The sequence below is a fragment of the Schistocerca americana genome, chromosome 3, assembly GCF_021461395.2.
Source record: "Schistocerca americana isolate TAMUIC-IGC-003095 chromosome 3, iqSchAmer2.1, whole genome shotgun sequence".
NCBI classification, from domain to species: Eukaryota; Metazoa; Arthropoda; class Insecta; order Orthoptera; family Acrididae; genus Schistocerca; species Schistocerca americana.
Window position 1 is genome coordinate 192,061,677 of NC_060121.1, and position 16,198 is coordinate 192,077,874.

The following is a 16,198-nucleotide window of genomic DNA, read 5'->3' on the forward strand; positions in this document are numbered from 1 at the left end:
CTACGCGCACTCGAAATTGGCTTTTGTCGTTCGAAAGGCAATCAGGAATGGGTCTAGGTTTACGAGTGCTACGTCCATTATTAGTTTGAAGTCACTGTGTTATTCATGCTTACAACATTTATGTTTTCTATTCTTCTTATTGGACTCTTGACTCAATTCTAATGTCATAACCAGAATGGCAACACCAATGTCGATACGAATAATCGCAGCTGACGCTATACTGGAAAACAGTGCCACTAAATTTTTGCAGTGAGATAACACCAGCGCATGGCGCCACTGCAGAGTCATCCGTGAAGGCACTTGCTGTGGCGGCACGTTTGTTGCACATGGAGACCCAGCTTTATTTTCCAAAGGTTAGTCGTGAAATCTGAGAACTGATATACGTAAATAAGAAAATATTCTGCAGCCAAGATCGCTTCATATCTTATTTCATTTCGGAATGACCGGATTTGACAGAATCTTGCTTTTATCATCGGATCTTCGGAAAAATGTTGTTAACAGCGTATGTTATCGTCGGATCTTCGGAAAACTGTTGTTAACAGTGTATGTATATCTATATACATATACGTGGCGTCTGTTGTTTCGGACACGTTCGAAGTTGCGATAACCACTGTGTCTGGATGGTGCAGTGGTCAGCACATCTCACTAATAAGCAGGAGACTGGGGTTCGAATCCTTTCCCTATCGATTAAATCAATGTCCGCTCGCAGCCAAAAGCGGTAATTCCTTTGAATATGTATATCTTACAACGTACCGGGTGATCAAAAAGTCAGTATACATTTGAAAACTGAAGTAATCACGGAATAATGTAGATAGGGAGGTAGAAATTGACACACATGCTTGGAATGACATGGGGTTTAATTAGAACCAAAAAAATACAAAAGTTCAAAAAATGTCCGACAGATGGCGCTTCATCTGATCAGAATAGCAATAATTAGCATAACAAAGTAAGACAAAGCTAAGATGATGTTCTTTACAGGAAATGCTCAACATGTCCACCATCACTCCTCAACAATAATGTTGTGAACAGCACTGTAAAGCATGTCCGGAGTTATGGTGAGGCATTGGCGTCGGATGTTGTTTTTCAGTATCCCTAGAGATGTCGGTCGATCACGATCCACTTGCGACTTCAGGTAACCCCAAAGCCAATAATTGAACGGACTGAGGTCTGGGGACCTGGGAGGTCAAGCATGACGAAAGTGGCAGCTGAGCACACGATCATCACCAAACGACGCGCGCAAGAGATCTTTTACACATCTAACAATACTTTTTTTTGGTTCTAATAAAAGCCCATGTCATTCCAAGCATGTGTGTCAATTTTTACCTCTCTATCTACATTATTCCGTGGTTTATTAAGTTTTCAATTTATACTGACTTTTTTATCACCCGGTATATACATATACGTGGTGTCTGTTGTTTCAGACACGTTCGAAGTTGCGATGACCACTGTGTCTGGATGGTGCAGTGGTCAGCACATCTCACTAGTAAACAGGAGACCGGAGTCCGAATACTGGTCCGGCACAAATTTTCTACGTTCCCCAGCCAATAGCTGTAATTCCTTAGAATATGTTCTGGTGTCATCGCCAGACACCACACTTGCTAGGTGGTAGCCTTTAAATCGCCCGCGGTCCGTTAGTATACGTCGGACCCGCGTGTCGCCACTATCAGTGATTACAAAAAAATGGTTCAAATGGCTCTGAGCACTATGGGACTTAACATCTATGGTCATCAGTCCCCTAGAACTTAGAACTACTTAAACCTAACTAACCTAAGAACAGCACACAACACCCAGCCATCACGAGGCAGAGAAAATCCCTGACCCCGCCGGGAATCGAACCCGGGAACCCGGGCGTGGGAAGCGAGAACGCTACCGCACGACCACGAGATGCGGGCTCAGTGATTACAGACCGAGCGCCGCCACACGGCAGGTCTAATCTAAAGAGACTCCATAGCACTCGCCCAGTTGTACAGCCGACTTTGCTAGTGATGGTTCACTGTCTACTTACGCTCTCATTTGCAGAGACGATAGTTTAGCATAGCCTTCAGCTACGTCATTTGCTACGACCTAGCAAGGCGCCATATTCAGTAATTAGAGTGAATTCTGAACAGACAATATTGTGAATAATGTACCGTCAAGAACGACGTTCATCTTTAATGGATTAAAGTTAAGTATCAAACTAATTACGTCCGATTTCTGAATTATCATTCCTTGTCATATTCTAGACCTCACGTCAGTATAGTTCTTCTCTCCTCACGCCAGCCTGCGTGAGCTATAACGCGTACATTTCAGCCTCCTCTAGTAACACGGTGTTGGCTCTTCTGCCAACACAACATATGTATATCTTACAATGTATATTTTATAAGTTCTTTTTATGTGTTTTTCTAAATGCAACTTGATGTCGTTTTCTGCGAGTGGAAAACGTTCTCACTGTAGTGGTGGCATGTAAGCATGTTAATGACATATTTCCGAAGATCCGATGATGACAGCAAGACTCTGTCGAAACCGGTCGTTGTGAAATAAAACAAACACCAAGCGATCTTGGCTGTAGAAGATTTTCCCATTCATTTATGGACATGTGTAACCTATACGGTACATATAAAATTATAAATTATTCCACTAGAATATCTTTTTTGTGTGTGTTTGTCGTGACCCTCTTCCGTGCCTGACTGTGGCGGTGTGCGGATATTTGCCAAGCCGGACATTTGCCACGATTTTACCTGCTCCGAAGGGTTGGGTCCCTTGTCTCCCCCTCCTCCTCCTCATTGCCTCATGATGTTCTTTACAGGAAATTCTCAATATGTCCACCATCATTCCTCAACAATAGCTGTAGTCGAGGAATAATGTTGTGAACAGCACTGTAAAGCATGTCCGGAGTTATGGTTTAGAACAATTACGGAAGTTGTTTCCTATTTACTATAGGGTCTGAAAATGTTTTTTTGTCAACATACGGACGGTAGATTGAAGTCAATGCCAACTATAATTGTATGAGTAGCGTACCTATTTGTGATGAGACTCAAGTTTTCTTTGAACTGTTCAGCAAATGTTTCATCTGAGACCGGGGGTCGGTAAAAGGAGCCAGTTATTAATTTATTCCGGTTGTCGAATATAACCTCTGCCCATACTAAGTCACAAGAACTATCTGCTTCAATGTCGCTTGTGAGCTGAATCAGACATTACAATATTTTTCCTTAAGTTGTGCTTCTTGTTTCTGTTGTAGTGCAGATCATTACAATTGCGGCTTTTCCCTCCAAAACATAGGATGCTTTCTCTGTGACCCTGTAAATACCAGTGCTAAACAATGTAGAACAACAACGTACGTTACAAGCATAGCATTCTGTATTGCTTCATTTCCTTATTCTTAACATTTTAAAATTGTACGTCGACTTTAGATGACATGTCAATCATATATGTTCGTATCTCTATTTAGTGAACGTATTTTCAGTCATGTTTTGAACATTGTCCCGCTACACTTCATTAACTAATGTTTCACCGCAAGGGATATCGGATTAACATCCACATTCCCACTTCTTCTTTCCTTATTGTCTTTTGGGCATGCAGTTGTAGTAACTAAAGTAGGTACAAATGCAGTGATCAAAAAGAAATGATTAGCGTACATTCGCATTCTCTTTACAGCGTTCCCTTCTTGTTGCTCCCCTGCCGATGGACTGTTTCTATCGCGATCAGTAAGCGTGAAAGGAAGCTACCGTACAGAGAGAGGGATCTATATTTATACTTGGCAGAACTAATTACATACTGACATAATCGTAGGTATTGCTTTCGTTTCCCAAAAGTTATAAATATTTCGATTTCGGAAAAGATGGTTCAAATGGCTCTGAGCACTATGGGACTCAACTGCTGAGGTCATTAGTCCCCTAGAACTTAGAACTAGTTAAACCTAACTAACATAAGGACATCACAAACATCCATGCCCGAGGCAGGATTCGAACCTGCGACCGTAGCGGTCTTGCGCCTTTAACCGCACTGCCACTTCGGCCGGCTCGGAAAAGAAGCTCTGTATTTCGCCAAGATGTCGAAGAAGAAGGTCCCTTGCGTACTGGTTGTATCGAGTAAGATGTGGAGACGGCGGTTTGAAGACGGACAGAACAAGTACGAGGAAGGGTGTCCCTTACCTGAGGGATCGCTACTCAAACTAACTGGCGAAGTGGCAAGTGTGGCAAATGTCCCGCGTGGCAAATGTCCGGCATTCGACTGTGGCACGTTAAAAGCGGGCCTACCGCAAGTAATATTTGCAGGGATGAGAGGGAGTACCAAATTGCGACACTTCCCCGTCCCTCCAGAACCGAACCTGGACCGGCTCCTGCTGTATGACTGACGGCCCGACAAGCCGAGTGGAAGATAAGAATCGCCGGCCCGGCAGCGGAACCTTGTGAGCGAGACAAGCGGGCGGAACGGGCTGCGAAATCGGCCGTACCTGCGGCCACTTTCACTGGGAGCGCACAGTGGCTGCAGCAGAACCTGTTGCGCGCGCCGCGCCGCCAGGGGAGGCAGAGCCGGCCGGCCGCAGGTGATGGCGAGCGCTCTGCGGGCCCTTGAACTCGGCAACATCCGGCCGGCCGAGGAATGCGCAGCGCCACACACACACACACACACACACACACACACACAGAGGCCGCCGCGGCCGGCCCTCCCCCGCTTCTTTGCGGTAGGTCACGCGGCCGCCGCCGCAGCCGACACTCCGCTCTGGCCGTCGCTGGCTGCGCTGTACGACCGTGTGTTGCCTTGCAGTCACACCGTCTGGCCTTGCCGTCCAATACGATAAGTGGGAGACAACGCACGGACCGAGTTACACAGCGCAATACAATGATAGGCAGGTCGTCATCGAGCAACAGTTCCAGTTTCCCCAAGTATTGAGTCCGCGGCTCGTGGTCTTGCGGTAGCGTTCTCGCTTCCCGCGCACGGGGTCCCGGGTTCGATTCCCGGCGGAGTCAGGGATTTTCTCTGCCTCGAGATGAATGGGTGTTGTGTGTCGAAACTGCCGGGCCGGTAGCTCAGCGTGTTCGGTCAGAGAGCTGGTTGGCCTTTGTAATAATAAACTGAGTGAAACGATGAACAACGAACTTGAATGGATGTCACGTGACGTCCGCAACGACCAATTACAACGATCAACAACGTACAAAATGCAAAAAACAGTCAGGTCTCCTCCATATCCTTCTATCAAGGTACGTCCAATTGCTCACGACATCGTCCAATATTCTTCCTCCCATAGCAATGTCGGCTAGAGCTACCCAGAATACGTAGACGCAAGTAGTTTGAGCACATATTAAACGCGGAACCAACGAGAGCAGCCAATGCAGATCTGGAGAGAGAGGTTGAAGAGACTCGGCGGATAGAAAGACCAACAACACGCTGGATGGACATCATTATTATTAGCGAATTCTCCAAATAAATGGAAGACGTTAAGCAAATAGCTCAGTTAATGTTTTTTTAGGTTCTTCTTGTTACAGTAGGCTTTCATTCTTTCCGAGAAGGCTCGTTCTTCCAATCACTTTAGTCTCCACTGATTTTGTTTCGGCTGCTCTAACGTAATATTGTAATTCTGTCAGAGACAGCAAAGGACTTAGAAGAGCAGGTGAACGGAATGGATAGTGTCTTGAAAGGAGGATATAAGATGAACATCAACAAAAGCAAAACGAGGATAATGGAATGTAGTCGAATTAAGTCGGGCGATGCTGAGGGAATTAGATTCGGAAATGAGACACTTAAAGTAGTAAAGGAGTTTAGCTATTTGGGGAGCAAAATAACTGATGATGGTCGAAGTAGAGAGAATATAAAATGTAGACTGGCAATGGCACGGGAAGCGTTTCTGAGAAGAGAAATTTGTTAACATTGCGTAAACATGTATGGAAGTGAAACATGGACGATAAATAGTTTCGACAAGAAGAGAATAGTAGCTTTCGAAATGTGGTGGGTGCTACAGAAGAATGCTGAAGATTAGATGGGCAGATGACATAACTAATGAGGAGATATTGAATAGAATTGAGGAGAAGTGGAGTTTGTGGCACAACTTGACTAGAAGAAGGGATCGGTTGGTAGGACATGTTCTGAGGCATCAAGGGATAACCAATTTAGTATTGGAGGGCAGCGTGGAGGGTAAAAATCGTAGAGGGAGACCAATACATGAATACACTAAACAGATTCAGAAGGATGTATGTTGCAGTAGGTACTGGGAGATGAAGCAGCTTGCACAGGATAGAGTAGCATGGAGAGCTGCATCAAACCAGTCTCAGGACTGAAGACCACAACAACAACAACAACGTAACTTCGCAATTATCTCTGTCTTTCTAAAACGCCAGTTGCTCTTATGTTAGCGTTGTTGAGGTCCTCTCGAATTTCTTTCAGCCAAGGTGTTGAGTTCTTAAGTGTTGTCATTTTTGTCAGTCGCGTTTCTGTGACCAGATGACCAAACAATTTCATCCGTCTTTTCTTAATACCAGTTTCGATGTTTGAAAACTTTTCCGTTGTTTTGACTGGTTGTAGCCTGTAACCGCATGGGTATATCTTCCTCCTAAAATTTTCCTAACGATTTTTCTCTTTTCTTTTCTGATTTCTTCAAGTTTGTTTTTTCTGTTTACCGTCAGTGTTTCGTTTGCATAGAGGACTGTGGTTTTATGACAGTATTGTAGTGCCAAATTTTTGTCTGTCATGACATGGATTTTTTGTTGGAGGAGTTATGGCCTAACCCTAATGCTTTTTTGACTTTTTTGCAGACGATATTGCTGTGAGATTTTTTCAAGGCCTGTTGGTATTAAACTACGAGGCTCTGTTGATATTATCGTGGTTTTTTTCTCAGACTCGTGATTTCTGTCTTTGAACATAAGAATACAGTTATTTATTATTTTGCGACGGGAAATGGATACGACTTATGTTAAAGTATATGACAAAAGTGTTCACAGACCCAATTTTAGTGCCATACGCGTTTCGCCTTTATTTTGTGCAAGGCATCATCAGTGGCAGGTTGCGTGGACAATTTCTTACATATTACGCTCCTGTTGCATTTTTGGTATTGTTCTTCTTCTTATGAATGCCAATTTGCAGTTTTTTCCCCACATACCACAGCACTATCAACTGAACGCTTGTTTACGCGTATGGCACTAAAATTGTGTTTCATTCAGTTGCTATCAGACGGTCCATAAGTAAAAATTATCAATATACCGTTATATTACACGCAACTGAGGAAGACAGGACCAAAAACGTTGAAGATGTTCACAGATCCAGTTGCTACCTAAAAACAAGTGGCCTTTGGTACTAATAAGTGGCTTAGATTAGAGGCTCATTTTCGGAGCTCTGACATATTATCGATGTACGCCTCTGTAGCGTCTTATATTGTCTTCAATACTAAACTGAAGCACTAGCGATGAAGTTGTGTCTCGAGATGCACTCAAACGGAAGTCTTGGTGAAGGAAACCACAGTGGCTCCTAAAATTAAATAGAAATGTATGTTCTTCTTGTTCTTTAGCCAGGCGATAAGCAAGACTACTTTTCAACTACGACCCACGCAGCAGTCGGATATGAAAGCCTTTGTAAAAGTATTATATTACTGAACAATGTGACGTGGAATCACGCGCGAATATGCTGCAAAGGCGAAAAGGCCAGTGCATCAGCGTGAGACGAAATACTCAACGAGTCTCCGTTTTCTTAAGCTCATTTCACAGAATCTGTGAGGAACAGGGTTTACTTACTTTCAATACCAATTAAAAGTATATAGAAAATAGAATTTTGTTAAGTCCGACACATCGAGGATGATATTTGCACAGGAGTCCATCAAACAACGTATATTCACCGATATTATGGATTTGTTGTTGTAATCTTCAGTTCGAAGACTGGTTTCATGGAGCTCACCACGCTAGTCTATCCTGTATACAAATCTCTTAATCTCAGCGCAACTACTCCAGTCTACAGCCATTGGTTAAAGTAAAGCCTTGCTCTTCCTCCACACTTTTTACGCACAGCACTTTATTCCCTCTATTAAGCTCACTATTTCTCATCTGTCCGAAGATTAGCACTTTGATGCAATCCTGTGCAAGTATCTTCATCTCAGCAGCACACATCCATCTGAACTCGCTTACAAAATATGTTGTCTTTTCTTTGTTGTTGGGCCTCGTTTGCAAAGTACACGAGGTGGGAGTGGATCTGCACAACATGAAAACGAAAATATATTCAGTGCCAATGAAGCGCAGTGTGCAAATCGAACACCTACGTGTAAAAGCACATTAGGAATGATGCAGGGGAAAAAATAAAAATCTCTGATAACTGAAGATGCTTTGAAATAAAGCGAAACGCTTACTATCTGAATAAAGCTTTTGTTACAGTTGCAAAAGACGATGTATTCATGTCGTCTGCTTTGTTTTCTGGCCTCTTTTTCTCATGATCGTTGTACAAGATTCTATTACACAAAATTGTAAAAGAAAAACCATATTGTTACAGTGAGCACTGAAGATGCTTCAGAATACAGATAACCGCGTCTGGTATTAGTAAGATGGCAATTAACTTATACAACTTGACGACGTATTACCTATATTATTTACTTACTGTACTCAAATCTTCGTCTCCCTCTACTGTTTTTGTCCCCGATACTTCCCTACATTAGCCGGCCGCAGTGGCCGTGCGGTTCTAGGCGCTGCAGTCCGGAACCGCGGGACTGCTGCGGTCGCAGGTTCGAGTCCTGCTTCGGGCATGGATGTGTGTGATGTCCTTAGGTTAGTTAGGTTTAAGTAGTTCTAAGTTCTAGGGGACTGATGACCTAAGATGTAAAGTCCCATAGTGCTCAGAGCCCTTTCTTCCCTCCATTATCGATATCAGTGTCTTTGATGTCGCAGGATGTGTCCTGTCAGTCGAATAACGTGTCGAAATGTCTTTTGGCGATTGCTCAAGAAAAACTCTGTAGTCAACAGAATGTGTCGTTTAACATTTATCTGCCTTAAGTTCGCAAAGAAATTCGCTGCGGTTGCCGTAAAAAACGAGAACCTACAATGATATAGTTTACGAGGGTTTTAGCTACTACTATTTCTGTTGCACTAACGTTTCTAGAGTCTATGCAAGTAAGAGCGTGGCGAAGAAATAAGAATGTGATTGACCACTTGTCGACTGTCATTAGGAAAACAAAAAAGAATATACGACATCAAAAACCACACACATACACACACACACACACACACACACACACAGCCTGTGTCTGAAGAAGAGACACGGAGAGTTTTTACAACGGAAAACTGAACATCGACAACCGCGGGGAAAGCTCGAGACGCGAACACGGATGCGCTAATCGAAACGGCGTGGAAGCAACTCTCTAATTGTTGCGGTACTCACGGGCAGCCAGTGGCGCGACCGGCACGCCGTCGTGGCGAGCAGAGGAAGTTGTCAGCTTCCCTGAGGACGAGCGTCTGCGGCAGCAACGAAACAACTCCAGCGAACTGGCGCGACAAAGTGCGTGCGACAATCACCGATCCGCTCTCGTCGACTTCTCCGGTTGTACTGACAGCCGGACCGGCTAGCCTGTGCTGCGAATGGGCAAGTCGGTCGTGGAGGGGACCGGTGGGAGGAGAGTGGGGGTGGGTGGAGAGGGGGGGGGGACGCCGGCCACGTGGTGGTAGGGACTCGACGCACGGCAGGGCGCGCCGGCTCCATTCATAGAGCGGCCGGGCGGCGGCGACAGGCGTGCTGCCCGCAGTGTTGTGCCGCTCTGCTCACACATGGCTCAACTACTTACGCGCTCTTCTGGGAAGGCGCGTGCTGCGAAACCAGTCGACAGATGGCCTCGCCCACGAGACACAACGGCGGGTCGCGACGCGCTATCTTACTCGGGACGGTGCTCCCAAACAGTGCACGCCGAACACTGCTGACAGTTTTTCATCAGTGTTGTCATAGTTTCCATAGTTGCTGTAAAATTACTTAAATTATTTCAACGAAAATGATACTCTTTCCATGTTGTATCTTCTGCACTACGTGGCTGTTCTTCAATTAAAGATTGGGAGAGAACGCAACCAGCCACGAATTCTTTTAAAAACGCTTTAAGTCTATGATAGGTTAAGGGCTATGCGTCCATCATCAGATGGCTGCAATTGAATAATTACAATGTTATATTCATCACCAGTCTAACTAGCCTTAGTTTTTGTCCGGTTCTTGAATAAAACCTTCGGAGAGGCGAGCTGGTAGAAACTATCAAACATCAAGGCCACCACGTTTACCAGACACAATCACTCTGTTTTTTGTGGCATTACATTGAGGATATAGTGTTCAGTTCGCCAGTTCCTGACGCGACAGTTCTTACCGCACGAATACGAGATGCTCTGGAGGCAGTGATGGAAGAGATGTTGGCAAAGACATGGAAAGAAATGTAATACTGTCTAGATGTTCTACGGGCAATAAACGACTCACATGCGGAAGCATATAAAAGAAAATTTTTTGACTTAAGCTACCATTTGCAACAAACCCCATGTCAGTATCTACCACAGTTCGTTAGGAATAAATTTTTATAATGAGGGAAAGAATTTGTGCTCGCCCTGTAGTAACCTGCTCGGCTACTGTCACTTGATCGATTTCGATGAGCTTTATCATGGCGCAAGCATTCATCTCAAGGGTGAAAAACAGTCGAGCGCTAAGAAACTTCCTGCTTGAATAAATGTACCGGACCAGGACTCGAACCCAAGAGGAGGAGGAGGAGGATATTAGTGTTTAACGTCCCGTCGACAACGAGGTCATTAGAGACGGAGCGCAAGGTCGGGTGAGGGAAGGATGGGGAAGGAAATCGGCCGTGCCCTTTCAAAGGAACCATCCCGGCATTTGCCTGAAGCGATTTAGGGAAATCACGGAAAACCTAAATCAGGATGGCCGGAGACGGGATTGAACCGTCGTCCTCCCGAATGCGAGTCCAGTGTGCTAACCACTGCGCCACCTCGCTCGGTCTCGAACCCAAGACCCCTGCCCTTCGCGGTCAAGTGCTTTACCAAGAGGACTCGCCCTCGAAAGGCAAAGGTACTGGGCTCGCGTTTTACATACAGTTTTACTGTGCCAGGAAGATTCATAATCAGCGCACACTTCGCTGCAGAATGAAAATTCATTCTGGAGTCGCGCATTACTATGCCACTTAAAGAGGTCCTCGGGAATGTGGGCAGTGTTATCTCTTTTGTGACGAGATAGTAATGTTCCATGGGTTCTCGGAAAATTACTCCTTTTCATGATAAACGACCCATTTGTTTTGGCGTGTCACGTTCTAGTAAGTGGAACTTAACTTTAAGACCCTTGCTGTCACTGAACAAACCGGATGACGAATCACGCAGCTCTTCTTCCAGGGGTCTTTATCTCTTTCTCTCATCCTGTTTACCAAGGATCACAGACAGAGGGGCAATACTCAACAGTGGATAAGACTTAAATCTTGGCCGGCCGCGGTGGCCGTGCGGTTCTGGCGCTGCAGTCTGGAACCGCGGGACTGCTACGGTGGCAGGTTCGAATCCTGCCTCGGGCATGTGTGTGTGTGATGTCCTTAGGTTGGTTAGGTTTAAGTAGTTCTAAGTTCTAGGGGACTGATGACCATGGATGTTAAGTCCCATAGTACTCAGAGCCACTTAAATCTTGTGAGCGAACTCTTTCACAGGTAAGTTACATTTTCTAAGAATCTTTTCTTCTGCGTCTATTTTTCCCGAAATTACGCGTTCGATTCTGATAGTAACCGCTAAACACACGGCACGTTCAATATGTTTCAGAGCTACGCCAAAAAAAAAAAAAATGTATATAGTATCCTACTAACAACCTTCTCTGGCTTCGCACGAGTGCGACAGTATCTACTGCCGGGCGACTTGTCTGTCGCAGCGCTTATAAATTATGTACACAAACTTTCCTCGTGAATCAGTATCTGTCAGTGGAAACCGTATCAAAATCCCTACAGTAGTTCCTGGGACTAGCCTTCACATGCAGACAGAAAAATGCGGCGCGGGACTTTAATTTAGTAATATTCATATATTAGTTTTCAACGTGCACTCCTCCCTTTCACATACATCAACGTCACCGATAGTAAAGGCTTCGGAACAAAGCTTCGATTGGTATACTGATGAAAATCACCGTCACATTCCTCTGAATCTGTCCATCATCCCCCATATGACTTGATTTTCGGGAAGGACATGAAGTCTGTTGGGGTCAAATCAGGTGAACTGGGGACGGGCTATGCATTCCGAGGACTCTTGTTCCTTCTGTGGCCCAAACTTGACGCTTTGAAGCACAAGGACACCACTACGGGCCGAGAAACAATGGTACCATCGCAGACGGACCTCGTGCACCATAAACCGACTGTTGGCTAGTGTTTAAAGACAAAAAGAACAAAAATTTATTAGTATATGAACTTTCTGTCTCCACAGTTGCCGGCCGGAGTGGCCGTGCGGTTCTAGGCGCTACAGTCTGGAGCCGAGCGACCGCTCCGGTCGCAGGTTAGAATCCTGCCTCGGGCATGGATGTGTGTGATGTCCTTAGGTTAGTTAGGTTTAAGTAGTTCTAAGTTCTAGGGGACTGATGACCTCAGATGTTAAGTCTCATAGTGCTCAGAGCCATTTGAACCATTTCAACACGTTCAGCAATATCAACGCACTTTCAGTAACGTATACTATCAACGTTGGTACGGGGGGGGGGGGGGGCGGAGTCACTTTATGCCGATCCTTAAAAAAAAAAAAAAAAAAAAAAAAAAATATATATATATATATATATATATATATATATATATTTCGTTAAGTAACGTGACGAGCTTGAAAATATTGAATACCGATACGACATTCATTCGGGGAACTGACATCCACTCCCAAAAAAAGTCTCTGAACACTATGTGACTTAACATCTGAGGTCATCAGTTCCCTAGAACTTGGAACTACTTAAACCTAACTAACCTAAGGACATCACACACATCCATGCCCGAGACAGGATTCGAACCTGCGACCTTAGCAGCAGCGCGGTTCCGGACTGAAGCGCCTGGAATTCCTCGGCCACGACAGCCGGCTCCAGTCCCAGCACTTACATTTTTGGGTTATGTTTAACTGAAAAATTTAAACCATTTATGGAACCTGGTAGAAGAATCCCTTAAAAACAAATACATATTTTTTGAAAATTTTGAAATATAATGTAACCTTTTGTGCTTTTGAACAAAGTGCTCGCTATTATTATCTGAAATTTATTGCCGAACTCAGTTTGTCATTCTCCTCTCTCATGCCTACAACCAAGCCTATATTCTCCTGTAACCCTTTTTTCTACTCCTTCCCCTACAATCGCATTTCATTCCCTACAAGATTTTCACGTCTCTTTAGATGCTGAATTACCCGTTCAATATCCTCACACACTTTCTTCATCTTCTTCTTGTGACGCTGACATGTATACCTAAACAGTAGTTGTCAGCGTTGGTTTGCTACTGAATCTGAAGAGAAAAACTATATCATTGAACTGCTCACAGAACCTTCCTATGCATAACCAATTCTACTCCCGTTATAGCACTTTCTGCTGCTGTTTCTAACCAGATATCCTTATCTTCTTTCCGTATCACTTCACTGGCCCCGTTATATCTAGATTGAGCCTTAGCATTTCCCTTTTCATATTTTCTAGCTTCCCTAACACGTTCATACTTCAGACATTCCACGCCCTTACTCGTAGAACGTTACCCTCCCGTTAGTTATTCCATCTTTTTCTCATGGTCACCCTTCCCCCCCCCCCCCCCCCCCCTGGTAGTCTCCTCCCCTTGTGTGACCCCTTTAACTGCGCCCAGTTAAATTTGTGAGCGGTGAAATCCGCGCCCACAAAAAGTCGAGTAAACGTCCATTAATGCCCCTGTCCGAACACAGCAATTTGCCAGACAGGTACAAGAGCCAAGGGGTCTTAACCCTTTTAGCACTAGTGGTTTCTGCCTGTAATCACCATTTGTATAACTTTTTTTTTCATTTTTAATACCAGTGCCTTTCGCACGAAACAACCGATGCTGTTGCAAGACAGAAGCATCTAGTGTAACGTAAATTTTAGTTTACTCTACTGCTGTCATGTGTGGTTATGAAACGAAACCACTAGAGCAGTATGTACCTTTCATTAAAATTTATTTTATTTTGGGCCCATTTCCGCTTAAGACTATATTTTGTTTTAGGCAATATGAGTTCATGCAATTTTCGAGATACGGGATTGCGTCTAGGAAAAATACAAAATTGCTTTCAAATATATGTCATGAAATGACGGGTGGTTGAAAACTGTTATGTCCCAGTTGCTTCAAAATAGAAACACAGCTTTAAAAAACTGATTGTTTACTTTTTGCCTATTTCTTATTATATCCTTTGCTTAATATGATGATAAAGATCAATTTTGTGAAATTTTTTTAAATTATTTTCTCTTATTGTTGGAACTCAAAGAGCTAAGTGATCTGCTGATGACGAGAACCGGAGAAGCTCGAAGACGTACAGTAATGACAAATTTTTTGCAATCGAAAGTGACCATAATTTATTTTATTTTGTGTCGCACGCAATCGCAATATTTTTACTCACGAGCGGATCTTCAGAAACTTTAACGGAAAAAACGAAGAAAATAAAATTGCAAACATAGAATTTAAAAATTGCCTCCCTTCTTCTTGACAAAGCGTAGTTTCAAATAAACATAGAGTAAAATACGGTCAATAATCGCAGAGCAGCATAAGGAACAAGCAATCAACGTAACATGCGTTGTTATACTAACTAAAAGCCCAGGACTATGTACGTATACAGGTGTCATCGTCGGCACATAGTACTGCATGGACTGACACCATGAATCCTACAGGGCAGTCCATAAATCCGCAAGAGAACGAGGAGGTGGCGGTTTCTTCTGAACAGCACGTTGCAAGGCATCCCAGGTATGCTCGATAATAGTGGATCAGCATAAGGAACAAGCAATGAACGTAACGTGCGTTTTCATACTAATTCAGGACTATTTACGTATACAGGTGACATCGTCGGTACATAGATTCTCCTCCAACTCCTAGCGCTATATGGGCACGTCCTCTACACGTGACTTCAAAACATTTTCTTTATACACTGGCGAAAAAAAGTGCAACATCCTCAAGGACAAAGTCATTTCATTAACAACTAAAGTGACAGGTAGTTCATCGTTGTAGGAGTATACGATAGCAAATTCGGAACAAATGAAGCACACAAATCACAGTAGCGGGTGCCCAAACTGTGTACTCTCGTCTGGCAGCAGCGCAGGCGTGTATTCCCGCATGCAAACGATCATAACGATGCCGAATGACATCCTGCAGTGGATTGTCCCAAGTACCTTGCGCTTTTTGTTGCAATGCGGCAATGGTTCTTGTAGACTCTCGAGAAAGAGTAAGTTCCCATTTCAATATGGCCCATACGTGTTCTTACTAATCAGAGCATTACGAACGCGCTGGGTTGCGGCAGCCCTATATGGACTGGCATTATCCTGCTGAAAATGCACATCACCTTCCTGTTCGAACAATGGCAGTCGCACGGCGGTAACATCCTGTGGAACGTAGCGGGCACTGGTTACTTTATCCTGCAGGAGCACCATATATGCGACGCGAGTTGCAGCTGATGGCCCTTCCACACCATGAAGCATGGGACGGGACCTGTGTGTCGCAGGCGAATGCGCTCTGGAACAGGCAGCTGAACAGGCCTACGTCCACCACTCGCATACAGACAGAACGTGGCCTCACCACTGGAGACAACAGAGAGCCATTCCACTCTCCAGTCGACTCTTTCACCACACCAGGGCAGTTATGCTTTGCGGTGTCATGGTGTCAGTGGCAGCCCGGCCAGAGGCAGACGTGATATTAGTCCCGCTGCAAGCATATGGTTCCCAACGCTCCTTGGTGACACAGCAGTTGGAACAAGACTCGGATTTCATCCATGGATGATGTTTGGTCGGCCACCGCTGCTCGCACAATGCATCGATCTTGACGTCCATCTGTACTACGCGGGTGCTCAGTACCTGGCCTGCAGGTGTGGGGATATTCTACAGATCACAACTGGGATCAGGGACACACCAGAGATACAGTGTGAGGAACATTGCAGCAGTTCGCCGTTACGTCTATCCACAGATTCACAATGCGACCCAGTTCATGGTCGAAGCTGTTCAACAGGAGTACGTACTCGTCGGCGGGGCATTGTTGTACCCTAGGGTGAATGGTGCAAACACTGTTCACCGGTAAGCACCTTTACTACCTGTAGAGTCA